The sequence below is a fragment of the Aethalodelphis obliquidens genome, unplaced genomic scaffold, assembly GCF_003676395.1.
Source record: "Aethalodelphis obliquidens isolate GAN/ISIS:26980383/991018 unplaced genomic scaffold, ASM367639v1 scaffold25, whole genome shotgun sequence".
NCBI classification, from domain to species: Eukaryota; Metazoa; Chordata; class Mammalia; order Artiodactyla; family Delphinidae; genus Aethalodelphis; species Aethalodelphis obliquidens.
The window spans coordinates 31,412,929-31,427,756 of record NW_020837969.1 but is presented as its reverse complement, the minus strand read 5'-3'; the positions used below and the strand labels follow the sequence as shown (position 1 = coordinate 31,427,756).

Here is a 14,828-nt window from a genome sequence, read left to right as displayed (position 1 = left end):
TGGAGGCTCCTGGCGGTCCTTGGCTTTCTGGATCCATCATCCCAATCTCTGCTTCCATTGTCACATGACCTTCCTCCCTGTGCATCTGTGTGTCCTTTCCTCTTCTCATAAAGATACCAATTCTTGGATCTATGGCTTACCCTAATCCAGTCTGGTCCATCTTAGTTAAATAATTATATCTGCAAAAACCGTATTTCCAAATGAGTTCCCATTCTGAAATTCTGAGCAGACATGAATTTGAGGGGAGACACCGTTCAACACAGGATACAACCACCTTCATTTAACTGAGGTCACTGGCCCGGATATTATGATTGATAGCTAGTAATTTTTCCCCTTTCTTTTTATGACCAACCCATACAAACAAGATAATGGAAATAAGAATGAGACTGAGTTCTGACTCAAAATCTTAAAGAAAATCCTAAAAGAAAACATCCTTTAACTGTCCTTTAAAAAGTTTTCTTGAAGAAAATGTAAACGATTTAGAAGAAATTTGAAGCTTAGAATAAAAACTTTAAACTACAGGTATTTCCCGTTGTCTACCATTAATCAAAGTGAGATTTAAGATTACCCATAGTGTATATGGTTAGGTATTACATTTAGGATTAACGGGAAAATTTATTTGTGTTTGTGGCAGAGACATTGCTCATCCAAATACCCTTTGCTTCCTACCTTCCCCAGACTTTCAGTTGGTTGGGAGTAGATGTCTTAAGACTGGGCTACAGGATGGAAGAGGGCCATTCAACCTACACTAGACTTTGCAAGAGCAAAAAAGAGGCCTTTATTGTGATACTTGGGGGCTATTTGTTACTGCAGGAGAGCCTAATCCATCCTGCTTGATACATTGCCCCTAAAAGTTACTGTTTCACATGTAAGCTTTTATGAATACATCCATCATTCTTAGCCAGAATGCATACTGAGCACTTTCTTTTATATAGTTCTCAGACATCACTGGCTTGACAGGTAATGGCATCACATTTAGCAATAAGCTTTCTTTCATTTTTTGGCCCGTAAGAGTTTGAAGTTGCTGTAGTGTGTGTATATCTTAGCCCTAGAAGATGGATGGAGAACAGTTCTGACGTGCCCCAGAGGCATCCTGGCATTACCTCTGTGTTGATGACTGCACATACAACACTTACTGGCACATAGTAGGCATTTAATAACTGAAAATAGATGACTGAAAGTTGGAAGCATGAATTAGAATAAGGATAGGCGTTTAAATATCTATAGCTTGGTTTTCAAATTGTTACCTTGGTCATTTAAATTTGAGTTCAGTGTGATGATCAAAGGCAGTGGTTTGCCAATTTGACAAGAAGTGGTATGCCTGGCCACTTGCTTGATTTAAAAAAAAACAAAATTGGTGAAACACAGAATAAAGCAGAGGGCAAACACAGGCTCGGAAATCAGACTCAGCTTTAAATTCTGGTTCTATCTGTGTGAATTTTACAAGTGATTTTAAGTTCTTAGCCCTCAATTTCATATTGGTAAGATTATGGTGATACTGAGATTATATAATTATTATAATAAAGGAGGAAGAAGGTATATCTAAAATACTTACTATAGTGCCTGCCACATGATTAAGTATTGAATGAATATATGATTGTGTATAAATACTTACATAAGTATACACAAACACACAATCCTCATTATTTGTGGGATTTTGTATCTGTGAACTCACCTACTCACTAAAATTTATTTTTAACCACAAAATCAGCACTCATGGCATTTCATGGACACTCACAGATGTGTGCAAAGTGGTGAAAAATTTGAGTTGCCGCATGTGTATGTTCTCAGCTGAAGGGAATACTCTACCTTCGAAATTTCAACCGTCATACTGCAAACAAGTGCCTTTTTTGCAATCTATTTCCTGCCAGGTGTTTTGCACTTTTGTGCTTTTTGTTGGAAATTTTGCCATTTAAAATGGCTCCCCCGGGGCTTCCCTGGTGGCGCAGTGGTTGAGAGTCCGCCTGCCGATGCAGGGGACACGGGTTCGTGCCCTGGTCCGGGAAGATCCCACATGCTGCAGAGCGGCTGGGCCCGTGAGCCATGGCCGCTGAGCCTGCGCGTCCGGAGCCTGTGCTCTGCAACGGGAGAGGCCACAACAGTGAGAGGCCCGCATACCGCAAAAAAAATAAAAAAATAAAATAAAATAAAATGGCTCCCCGGGACGGCCCTGGAGTGCTGTCTAGTTTTCCTAAGTGCAGGAAGGCTGTGATGTGCCTTACAGGGAAAATGTGTGTGTTTAGATAAGCTTTATTCAGGCATGAGTTGTAATGTGTTGGCTTTGAGTTAAATGTTAGTGAATCAAAAATATATATTAAAGAAGGTGTCTTTAAACAGAAGCACACGTAAAACAAGATTCTATATTGACCAGTTGATCAGAATGTGACCACAAGCTCACAGGAGCCTAACTCTATTTCCCCAAGGAATACTCGGTCAGTATTTACTAATTCAGTATTCCTGGAGAGTTTATAGGATATAACTACCACGGATAACAAGAATCAACTGTCTACATGACAAAAGTTACTTTATATTCATTACATTTATAAACTGTAGCTTTCAAAAAGTCTTTTCATCTCTCAACAATGAAGCAAAAATATATCGTATTTTAAAAGATCCTGCCCTGTGGTAAAACTGTAGTTGAGCAGGCTGAATCTAACCTGATGATATATATATATATATTTTTAACCTAATGGTAAAATCAGTGATCGTAACTTATAATTGTTAAGATATTATCTCACTCTGCATTTCCCACCCCCCCCCAAAAAAGATACTATCTCAGAAATATTACCTTCATTGTTTCATTTAATCTTTGTAATAAATACAAAATATTATTAGCTCCATTTTGTTGATGAAGAAACTGAGGCTCTATAGGGTAAGGTGACTTGCCTGGTGTCACATAGTGAAATATACAATCAGAACTTGAACCCAGGATTTCTGATTGCATTTTCTAAGGCTTTTCCCTTGATCTCTAGGTGAGGATAAATAATTCTTTGTAAAATGATCTGCAGACATTTGCACCCCCAAGACTCTCACTAAGATGACTGGAAGCAATAAAGCCGCAAAGACAGTTATTTATACACCTTCAATCAAGAATGTCTCTCAATTTAAAAAAATGAAGCTCAAAAAAAAAAAGAATTTCTCATTTGTGGGAACAGTGAACCACTGTGTGGGGAAAGAAATAGACAAGCAATGATCTTGTCCACTCTGCTTGTCCCGTGTGTGGGTGTATTTATCGTATATTCCTCTTCTGAAATCTTGTTGCTTGTCTCCTTTTTTCCCTTATTTCCTATTGAAAACGAGACAGAGATTTAGAACTTTTCCATAAATTTCTATGGCTGATACCCAATTGCTTATTTGAGTTCTCTGTTGAATGAATAAAGAAAAGGGTATTCTGGATCTGTTTGAAACTTAAATAAATTCACGTTTTGAATAATATATGCATTTCAGATCCAATCAGTGCCTCATATTTGCATTGAAGATTTTCTCCACCACAGCAGTTCTATCATCCGACTCAGGTTATTTGGTGTGCCTGGCATAACCTGTCTAGCTTTTAGTAGATGCAAACAATAGTTTGTCAAACAGGCAGATCTTCGTAGTGGTGTGTTTTCTTTTAAATTAGGAAAGCTGGCTTGTTCTAAGGCATTGTCCTCAGATCAGTGCACTTGTTCTGATGATGACCTTGGCATTTCTGATGCTTATAAATGCAACAAGTCATAGATTCATAGAGTTGCAGAACTGGAAGGCTCTTAGCAATTATTATATCAACCACCTCATTTTCCCGATGAGGACACTGTAGTCTAGAGAGATGACATTATTTGCCCAAAGTGATGAAACTGGTTGATGGCAAAGAGGCTTCTCTTCTCTTGCAGTGATCTTTCCCTGGTGTCACACTGTCAAGAGAAAACACACAAGTCAGGCCGCTGACTACCCTACAGGGAATCAGGTTTTAAATGAATTGGCATGAGAGGCAAGCCAGATTCTTTGGGTCATGCTTTTGTAGAGGGGATCATAAGAGGCTTGGAACAATGATTAGATCAAGGCTACTGTCTTTTTATTTTATATTTGATGACCAATAAAACAATGCATCAGTGATTGGGTAGAATTAAAGATTTCAACAATGAGGCCACCTCCCAACTGATTTTCACCAATCTTTTAAAATACCACAAGCTCACTTTTCTCCTCTGGGTGATCCAACAGCAGTATAAGATAGTTGATGATTTCAGCAGCTTTTATGATGCAGTTATGCCTTTATTCCAGAAAGTGTTCTTTGACACATTTTTAGGAAGGAATATAGTAGACCAATAAAACAATCAATTTCCTGTGCTTATTCTGAAACTGTCAATAAGAGGCATGGCCAGGACTTGGCATCCACACAGGTTGCATTATGATTCAGAAACCTGTGAGTGAGAGATTTTCTGGCAACAATTCTTAAATTATTGACTAAAGGCAAGAACCCTAAAACTGTCTAGTTTATGAAATCGAGAAGGCACTTGTAAAGTAAGCATTCCACCTAAAATAATTGGTAGTAAATGTCCCAGACTCTATTCTCATCCTCTGAAACATCTATATATTTTAAACATCAGGCTTAAAAGTCTTGCTTAACACTCAGTTTGGTTTTTTCCATCATCAGATGCAGTAAGTGTGAATTACTGGATAATACTTGAGTGCCACAAATATTAAATGTCTTTATATTTAAAAAATCAATTTACAAGACTTCTGTCCTCTAGCCTTGAAGCTTGGTGAGAAGGCCAGTCTTGTTCATTCTTTGGGATACAGGGGCCACACAGGGGCCTAGAAGCATGTGGGTACCCCCAAAGTGGTCCCTCAGCCTGTGGGCTCTGCCTACTTTCTGATCACCCAGGAGGCTGCTGGGTGCTGGGCTTCCACAGGTTCAAGGTGGAGACCCAGGACTTCCTCAGAAGTGAGTCTCACTTTCCTCTCTGCCTGTGCAGACTGGTGTATTCCTCCAGGTCAGTGACTTTCCTCGGTGGTTTCAACCCCTCCGTGCCAAGCTAGGCTTTCAAAGAGAAGGCCGTGGTCCCATCGTAGACATTCCCAGGACGTCCTGCCACCTTGGACACAGAGGTCTCTATCCATACGTACCATCCTCTTTTTTCCTAGTCCCGAGCAATCCCTTTCCTGACATCGGTCACACGCCTCTGACACTTAGATCCCTTTGCCTCTCAGCCAGGCCGGAACAAATGCATGGGTTCCTTCTCTCGTGGAGGTGAGGAAAACCGCAACTCCAAGGCTCTCCTGTTGGAATGTGAAAGAAAAGCACATTTCCTCTTCATGAAGTGAGTCTACAGGAAAATAGACAGTTTCTCCAGGGGTTATCCTGCATTATAAATTGTCATGTGATCCAGATACCAAGCAAGTTTCCCTGTCCGAAAACAGGTAGATGACCTTTCATGCTTCCTTACTGTACGCTCAGCCTTCAGAGAAGCTGCTTCTCTGGTGTAGGACTTCCTGCTAAGTGACTCTCTTCACTTGTCTCATGGGCACACGCTAGTTTATGGCTTTAATGGAAAATCCATCTAGGTTTTCCAGAGGATGTTGTCAACCGTGAGAGGGCAGGAGTTGCAGCCACTCTTATAATTAGCGAAACTGGCTAAAGACACCACCTGGGACTTGCAAGTGCAGCCCTCAAAACCGAAAGATACAAAGGTCTTTGGAAGCCAGGAGCCCTTGGTCACTGGAAGGCATGATGGCCACTCTGTCCCACCTGCTGGAATCAGTTACCCGGGCAGCAGGATTCTGGGGTTAAAGGCCTCCTCACGAATTCTCACTGTAATTACACCTCGATTAGTGCAAAGTGCTAATCATGGCATCTTCATTTTGCTTTTCAGTCAATAGAGCGGATGAAATATTAATACTTGAATTTTCATTTTCAGATAGTGGAACTAATAGATCAAGAATGCTGGTGGGCAAGGGAGGCGAAAACTAACTCTGGCAATGGTTTCCTTGATCTTTCTTAATACCAAGGGGAGGGGAGTTTTAGTCAAAATAATTCAGAAAGAAAGATGTCCATATATCTGTTTAACCCTGATGATTTAATATTCAAGAATTTTGCCTTTTGGAAAAAAATGTTATGTTTCATCCAGAGACTAGTTATACCTAGAAATTCACAGAATCTGGACTTAGCATCTTATCTATCTGTTTCCAGTAAGGTTCCATTTCATTCTAAGTCCCAGTATCTGGTGTGATTTAAACACTCTTCCCCTCCACCACTGGGTATTAATAATGCTCACATTCTGTAAACCTCCCTCAGGTCCCCATCCCAGGGCCAGGAAGCCTGCTTCACATCAGGCATGAAGTTCCTTAAGCTACCTGTCTTCCAAAGGCCTACTGTTCCAGATTCACTCTGTTTCCCTCTTTGAGCAGCTTTGGAAAACAGCTGGCCGTTGGTCCAAATGCCATAGTCCTCTATGAGTCTCAAGATTTATAAGTCTGCAGCCTGCTTTCTTCTGGTTCAGCCATTCCAAATCCTTTAACCATTACTGATGCACCGTTCTTCCATGAGCCATCTCTCTGGCTCTCATTCTACAACGTGTGCCGTTTACTTTGGTAACCAGATGCTTAAAACAAGCTACCTGAACATTTCATTACCACTCCTCATAGCAACGATATGAGGTTGAACAATTAGCCCCATTTTATTGTCTAATTAGAAACCCCACCCTGAGTTGTGGTTGGATTTCATTTAAAAACCATGTTATATTTTTTATTCCCATTGTCTCTTTTGATTTGTTTTATTAAGAAAGCTTCTGTAGAATTAATGCAATGTAGTAAAATAGTTCTATAAATTTATTTTTACTTTTTATTTTGTTAAAGCCTACTGCAGCTGGTATTCCCAGGTAGTCTCCCATCCAAGTACTAACCAGGCCCGACCCTGCTTAGCTTCCGAGATCAGAAGAGATCGGGCGCATTCAGGGCGGTATGGCCATAGGCCTAAAACAATTTTAGTATTTATTAAATAAGAAAGCTGTCCATTGGAATAAGGAGGGAAAAAGGAAGTGTTTATTTAAAAATGAACATCTGTTGGAAAACAGCCAGAAAGGTGTCTAGAGCCTGTTACACCTTCCTTCTGACAGGAGGGGGTTGGAAACGTGCTCTGGGAGACCTCGTGCTAACCCGGCAAGACTCTGTCTAGGCCCAAGTTCTAAATTCTACACGTCATTATACAAGATGCCACTTGAAATTAAAGATGTTTCCATTCCAAGAGGGCCGGAGTGGTGCTGTACGTCTCATGGGGAAGACGGTGCCAGTTATAGTCGAACGGATGAGACAGGGAATCACAGATGCTTGGTAAGGTCAAGGTGAATGTGGGGTCCAAGCCAGATGGTGCTCCTTCAGTCCCACGGTTCCCAGCCCCAGCCGCACACTACACGCACCTTGCAAAAGTGCTACGGATGCTACGGATGCTGAGCCCTGAGCCGGGGGATCCTGATTTAATTGCTCTGGGTTGTGGCCTGGAGTCCATAAGTATTCAACTCCTCCCAGGTGATTCTAACCCTTAGCCAGGGATGGGAACCACTGAATCCTAATTCAGTGCTTTCCAAATTTAATTTGCCTGTGAGTCATCTGAAGCTCTCATAAATGTAGGTTCTCATCCAGTGGTCCGGGACTGGACCTGAGATTTGCATCTCCAGCAAACTGCCAGGCGATGTTGATGTCCTTGGTCCTTGGAGCACACTCAGAGTAACACGTTTTAAGAGGCTTCACACTCCTTGGCTGTCAATGGCACTCTTGTCCTAAAAATTCTTCAACTGAGAGCTCTTCTATTCTCTCTTATGCACTCCCTTTTGGCTGTGTCTGCCTGGCAATGCACTGTGCAGCTTATGGTCAAAACCATAGTTAAAGGAATGATTATGGATGCTACGTCTAAACAATTCGGGCTCTGAGTAGCCTTCTGTTTCCACAGGAACTGGATTGCCTGATGATTTTCTAGCGTTTATCTTCGAAGTCTTACCTAGCCTAAAACCTCTTCCTTACGTACGATCGTCTTCTACCCAGCAACCTCACTGCTCAAGATCAGAAGCAGTGGGGTGAGGCCGTGGTCCTTAAACTCTGTGGGGCTGGAGAACCTTCTTGCTTTAGCTCTTAATATTCTGGATTCTCTTGATCCAGGTGTTAGGGGGCAGCGTGCATGATGGGGCCAGGTAACCCCATGTTTCACAGTCTGACCTCTGGAAGTTCTTGGGTTGCTTTGAGGTTTATAGAGCTGACTACCAAGAGCGCCAAATGTTAAGACTTAGCAGTTTCTAAGTGGGAGTTAATACAAAGTACTTTATTTCTAGATTATTTGGATTAACCAAATAGATACATGCAGAGCTAACATTCATAGTTTTAAATACAAAGTAGAGGCAATTTTCATAACTTGCAAACTCTGGGTTATCGAGGTCAATGTTACCTTTAGGGATGTGGGCTTAAGGTAACTCAAAGCTGAGGCCGGATGGAGAAGCCAGGAGGTGGCTTTGGGGCCGCGAGGGATGCTGCCTAAGGGTAAAGAAGAAAAGTGTAGATGCATGTGTTCTACTCAGGGGACAGTATCAGCGCTAACTTCCCTAATTACTTCTAAAGTTTCAGCTTCCCTCCAGCCCAGGCCAAAAGGCCACCCTCTTTCTCTGTCTTCCTCCAGACTTAGCTTGCACTTTATCTCCGCTGTGTCTCTGGCACTGATCACTTTTCTCATCTTTGAATCGTCTGTAAATATTCATAGCCTATAAGAAACGATCCAGGAAGCTGGCTCCCTGATTGAATAGCTGATGCCACTGGATAAGTAAATCATTCCCATCCCTGAGCAAGGCGTATGGATCAGGTGACGCCGGAGAACGATGGCAGAATGAAAAGAGCAGGAGTTAGTATCCGTTCCCAGGGGTCAGCTCATCGGCCCTCCCTTGCCCTCTAGCAATACTGGCTGTGGTCTGGGTGATGCTGTCCTGCTCACCACTCTAAGGATGACACCTGCTGGGGGCAGGCATGGGGGTGGCAGTGAGTCGAGTCTCTCCCCCAGAAGCTGACTTTCTGCCTCTCAGCTGAGATTTGTGAGGAGAGGCACTTCGAGCAGTGCCCAGTTAGCAGGTCATTAATACTTGCTCAAGCAATAAGCAAAGTATACAGTAGGATGTCATAACTCTTTGTGTCCAGACAACTTAATGAGTAGTTATGTCCTAATGACTTAGCAGCCGTGTGCAAAAATAATGCACGTGCATTGAAAGAAGTCTTAATTTTGTACTTTATCCTTAAATAACCACGCTGACTAATGGATGCGTTTACCTGTTGGGCACTGGGTAACTTCTCAAATCTTTGAATTAGACTGGACTTTGTCAACCTCATTTCCTGTTCCTCGTTGATTGGTTGGATGGATTGGAGGTACACAGCAGCCTCTGGAAGTCCAGCTTCAAGGGAATATGAGCTCACTGAAAGGACTGTAGCATCTCATGCTGAAACTGTGAATTACCTGGAGACAGTGGTTCCCACGGGGTCTGATGGATTCACGATGCTTTCTCAGGATTTTAAAAGATCATATGGGCTCTCCTGTGTGTTCACTGCACCATCCAGGGCACCTCTGCACGGAGTTTGAGAACAGAGGCGATAACCGTAGATTTTGAGACTGAACTCAGAGGGAATAAAACACCTTAACTGAATAGTGTTTGAAAACCGAATGCCATGAGTGTATTGTACCCACAACGCAGCAGGGCTTTTTAAGATCAGTCTGGACAGAGAGGATGCTATCACATCATCTTAGCAGAATGTCCTAAGGTAAAAGCGTGATTCCTTCTCTTACGTAGATAGCTTGATGGGGAAAACACGAGTCCCCTTGTTCCACAAGGCTTGATTTAACAGGCACTGGTTCTGGGCACCTGGGATACGTCAGCGGACGAAATCGATCAAGATTCTAGCCTCCTGAAACTTACATTCTGTCCTCCTGTTTCCAATGCGTAAAAGAATGTGGAGCACCACAGCCTTAGGATTCTTTTGTCAAACAACATGAGAAAGTTATAAAAGGGCTTTTATCTCCTCCGAAGTTCTATTTAATGGCTTATTCTCAAAGATTAAGATTCTGCAGAAAACAGGCGTCCTTAAGATATTTAGAACCTAATCAGTGACTGAACCAGAGGGAATTATTCTACATTAATGAAAATCAATAATCTATGAATAGGATATTAATGAAGACTGATGATCTGTGAATGCAGTGTGGGTGAGGAAGCAATTCTCACTAATAGGCTGATTATACTTAGACTGTTGATACAAAATTGAATTGGAACGATGGTTCTGGTAAGTCACCCTCATCTTTGTTTATTCTCAGGAAGTGTTTAATGGTACATACTTTGGAACTTGGGATATTTGATAGTGTTCTTTAATTTCCTTGCTGTCATCGAAGAAATAGCACCTGGATTTTTCTATCTTGCAGCTTCAGGTAGCAGTGTTCACTTCCAAACATATCAGATGAGAAGGAAGAGAGATACTTCCTTTTATCTAAATCATTAGAGCCACTTCAGGGTCGGCTGTGGTGGGAAAGGAGTTGCCCCATATCTTTTGGAGAAATAGGAGAAGCTGGAGCTTTTATATGATATTCTGACTGAGTTAGCTTTCTCTCAACCTATCCCACCCCCATCAAAAATAAATTAATAAATAAATCAGTGCAAACAAAATCTTGTGAGATTTAATCTGAGACCTCGTTGTGGCACCAGAAGTCCCTTAAGCAGTGTTTTCTAGACTTTGCACTAAAAGAAGTTCGCATGAAATGTGACCTGTATGTAAGATGAAAAATAGAAATGTTTTTCCCCCGCATCAAGGGTTGTATGAGTATAAACCACATCACTCATCATCCACAACTTAAAAATAACCGGTGCTAAGATTTTTATTTATAGCCTTCTAGCCTTTATATATAGTTTTATATGTCTATGTGTATAATTTAATAAGTAATTTGGTTTACATCCCACATGTAACCTCCATCTTTTAATTTATATTATATCCTGAATGTTTCTCCAGGTCACTAAATCTCAGACTATAGCCATCCACAGTTTATTTAATTCATCCCCACTTCATCTAACTTGTTTTTAATCCTATGAAGGAAGTTTAATGAAACCATCAAAGATCTTAAATTTAGCTATCACGAGCCATTCATTAAAACATGAAAATCCCCTGAGTTGATATTAGCTGAAATGTGCTAGTTCTTTTCTTCATTTATTCATCACATGTTCATCGAGCGTTTATCATCTACACAAGAGGCACTCTCCTCTGTGAGAAGTACAGAGGAAGTCTACATTTTGAGCTCTAACTTTGCACAGTTTGCGTGGAGTTGAGGCATCTACCTGCAGAAGAGGCTGGACTGTTTGGAGGCTGAGCTGTCGATGTGTAGTGACAGCCACTCCTCAGCCGGGCACTGAATGGTCCAGTCACATTGAAGTGTCAACCGCATTTGCAAAAAAACAGTGATACTTGCCGAAAAATTCCTCCTGTCTTTCTTTCTTTTTTTATTTATTTTGCGGTACACGGGCCTCTCACCGTTGTGGCCTCTCCCGTTGCGGAGCACAGGCTCCGGATGCGCAGGCTCCGCGGCCATGGCTCACGGGCCCAGCCGCTCCGCGGCATGTGGGATCTTCCCGGACCGGGGCACGAACCCGCGTCCCCTGCATCGGCAGGCGGCCTCTCAACCACTGCGCCACCAGGGAAGCCCCCTCCTGTCTTTGATATGGTTTAGGATAGGAAGAAAAAAAAGAAAGGCAGTGGGTCATAGGGACTGGAAATCAGAAAAATTATTTTAGAGAACATACATATTTCCAAAGAATCCCTACTGAGAACAGATGCTGAAGCCCGGGAAGTGTGTCCTGACTCTGTGGCCAATTTGCTTGTTTATTTGCCCTGTTGCTCCCTTGGCATCCCTGGGAACTGGCTGACATTGAAACATGGTGCTGGGCCTCAAGTCAGAAGGTCTGGTCTTTGCTATTTCCTTTGCTGTTTATTGATGAGGGGCCCTACGCTGGTTGATTTATCTCCCTGAGCTTCAAGCTGCCCCATTGGTCAAACTGAATTTGAGGGCAACTCAAATTTTAAAAAATACATGGAACAGATGAAATAGAATAAACTGCATGATATCACAAAACTTGGAAGAATTAGTAATGTAGATAAGAACCCTTAGGTGAGAAAAACACATGCTTTTTTTTTTAATGTATTATGGACTTTTATTATTTTTAGAGGTTAGTTTCCATTTAGTTATTACAAAATATTGGCTGTTTTCCCCGTGTTGTATAATACATGCTTGAGCCTTTCTTACATCCAATAGTTTGTAACTCCCACACCCTCCCCCCCATATTGCACCTCCCCCCTCCCCACTGGGAACCACTAGTTTGCTCTCTATATCTGTGAGTCTGCTTCTTTTTTGTTATATTCACTAGTTTGTTTTATTTTTTAGACTCCACATATAAATGATATCATACGGTATTTGTCTTTCTCTGTCTGACTTATTTCACTTAGTATAATGCCCTCCAAGTCTATCCATGTTGCTGCAAATGACAAAATTCTGTTCTTTTTTGATGGCTGAGTAGTATTCCACTGTGTGTGTGTGCGCGTATATATATATAATATATATACGCACACACACACACACATATATACATGTATATATGTATGTATACCACAACTTCTTTATCTGTTCATCTGTTGATGGACATTTAAGGTGCTTCCATATCTTGCCAACTGTAAATAATGCTGCTATGAACATTGGGATACATGTATCTTTTTGAATTAGTAGAGAACCACTCATTTTAAACTGAGTCCATTTATGGGATTATTTTGAAAGCCCCCAGATCCTTTGTAAGAATGTATGAAAGAGGGGGAGAGAAAAGGAGGAACAAAGAAGAAAGGAGAGAGAGAGAGAGAGAGAGAGAGAAGGTGTAGGAGATAGAAGGTGTTATTGAAAGTCTCACTTGTGGAGGTGTGAGAGTTGAAGGGCACCCTGTGACTGTGGACTGGAAGGCAGACAGGCAAGTGAGAACACCATTTCCTGGAGGTTGTGGTACCCCCTTCTCTGGCAAAGGACACCCACTTGGTGACCTAACAAGTAAACCTTTGAGATCTATCAGTGGATCCTGTCTGCTTGGTTGAAAGAGAACCTGCTCTGGTCTCCTGAACAGTTATTTCCAAACTTTTTCCTAATTCTTTTCTCCAGTGGGATGTTAAATCAGGTCTGATCCCAGAGGTTAGGGTGACCAACTCATCCCAGTTTGCCCACAACTTTCCCTGTTTTAACACTGAAAATCTCATGTCCTGGGAACCCTCTTGGTCCCAGGCACACTGAGATCGTTGGTACCCTGTCAAAAGCCGAAGTGAGGATTTGGATGCTATATTCAATGAATCAGAGTAATGGTTTCCTGTTTGAAAGTAAAGTTTCCAGAATGAGATGCATAATTTGTACTCTCTGAAATGTATAAAGATAACCTTGTGGAAACCAGCAGCATCAGAGATTTGCCGAAGGTCGCACAGTTCAGGGGTGATAGAGTCCAACCCAACCTTGATTTTCAATTTTGATTCAAAGCTATTTCCATTCCCTTTATACTACTACCTTTGTTTGCCTTTATAGGAAATATAAACTGGGTTTTAGTTGGTGAAGACAGTTGGAAACAGAAGCATAGGAAAAATTAAACTTTGGTGCTGCACCAGGGTAGTAGGATTATTAAAGAGGAAAAGCTACCATGCAAATGCAGCATCAAACTACTTTCTTATGTACAAGATAAGATTCTTATCTGATGAATATTCTATAGTGTATTGCTCCTGCCAGAATATGATGTATAAGGTATCAATTGATGAAATCAACTCTGAAATGTTTTTTAGGGCCCAGTTTAGAGAAAAGTGAATTATGCTTCAAGAGTCAACATTTATTCAGACTGCAAATGTTTGACATGTTTTCCATTTCTATCAAAAACAATAGATGGCTATAAATCCTCAGAAATTGGTAAGGATGCAGGAAACTTTGGAAGAAAGATTCAATTTCCTTCAGAAACGTAAATAGAAGTCCTTTCACGTTACAGGTCAACTGCATATTTGTAGCTTTTATTAGCATTTCTAAGTCATAGCAGAATGATTCTGGGTGGCTGCCAGGATGGTACAGCCCCAGTTTGAGTTTTATCATCACATGGCGATGTATTATTGAATTTGGCAATGAGGTTTTTAAGAGACTTCTTGTTTCTCTAAGTCCCTATAGAAATAATACCATTTGGTTTCATCCAAAGTAGCTAAAAACTTCCCTATCTGATGAAATCTCTGGGTAGGTAGGAAAAGGCTTTCTAGATATTGTGACAATTCATTTCCTGAATTAAAATGTCATTTAGCAAGTATTTATTTGTATATCGGTTACTTATTTTTTATTGAGGCACGGTTGATTTACAATATTGTGTCAGTTTTGGCTGTACAGCATAACGATTCAGTATTTTTCAAGATTATATTCCATTTTAGGTTATTACAACATATTCGGTATAATTCCCTGTGCTGTACAGTAACTTATCTATCACTGTTGCTTATCTATTTTATGTGTAGTAATTTGTATCTGTTGATCCCATACACTTAATTTGTCCTTCCACCCCTTTTTGGTAATGACAGGTTTGTTTTCTATGTCTGTGAGTCAGTTTCTGTTTTGTATAAACGTTCATCTGTATTATTTTTAGATTCCACATATAAGTGATATATAGTATTTGTCGTTCTCTGTCTGACTTACTTCACTAAGTATAATAGGTCTCTCCATGTTGCTGCCAATGACAATATTTCATTCTTTCTGTGGCCGAGTAATATTCCATTTTATATATATATATATATATATATATACACAT

General features: G+C 41.0%; 1 protein-coding gene and 1 non-coding gene across 2 annotated transcripts in view; one reads left to right on the top strand and one right to left on the bottom strand.

Annotated features, from left to right (window-relative positions):
- ZMAT4 (zinc finger matrin-type 4) overlaps positions 1 to 14,828 on the top strand; it is a 213,529-nt gene that overhangs the window by 123,290 nt on the left and 75,411 nt on the right. The window lies entirely within an intron of this gene.
- LOC113628996 (5S ribosomal RNA) lies at positions 6,830 to 6,948 on the bottom strand. The gene has a single exon (XR_003436320.1). It is a non-coding gene; the product is annotated as a 5S ribosomal RNA (ribosomal RNA).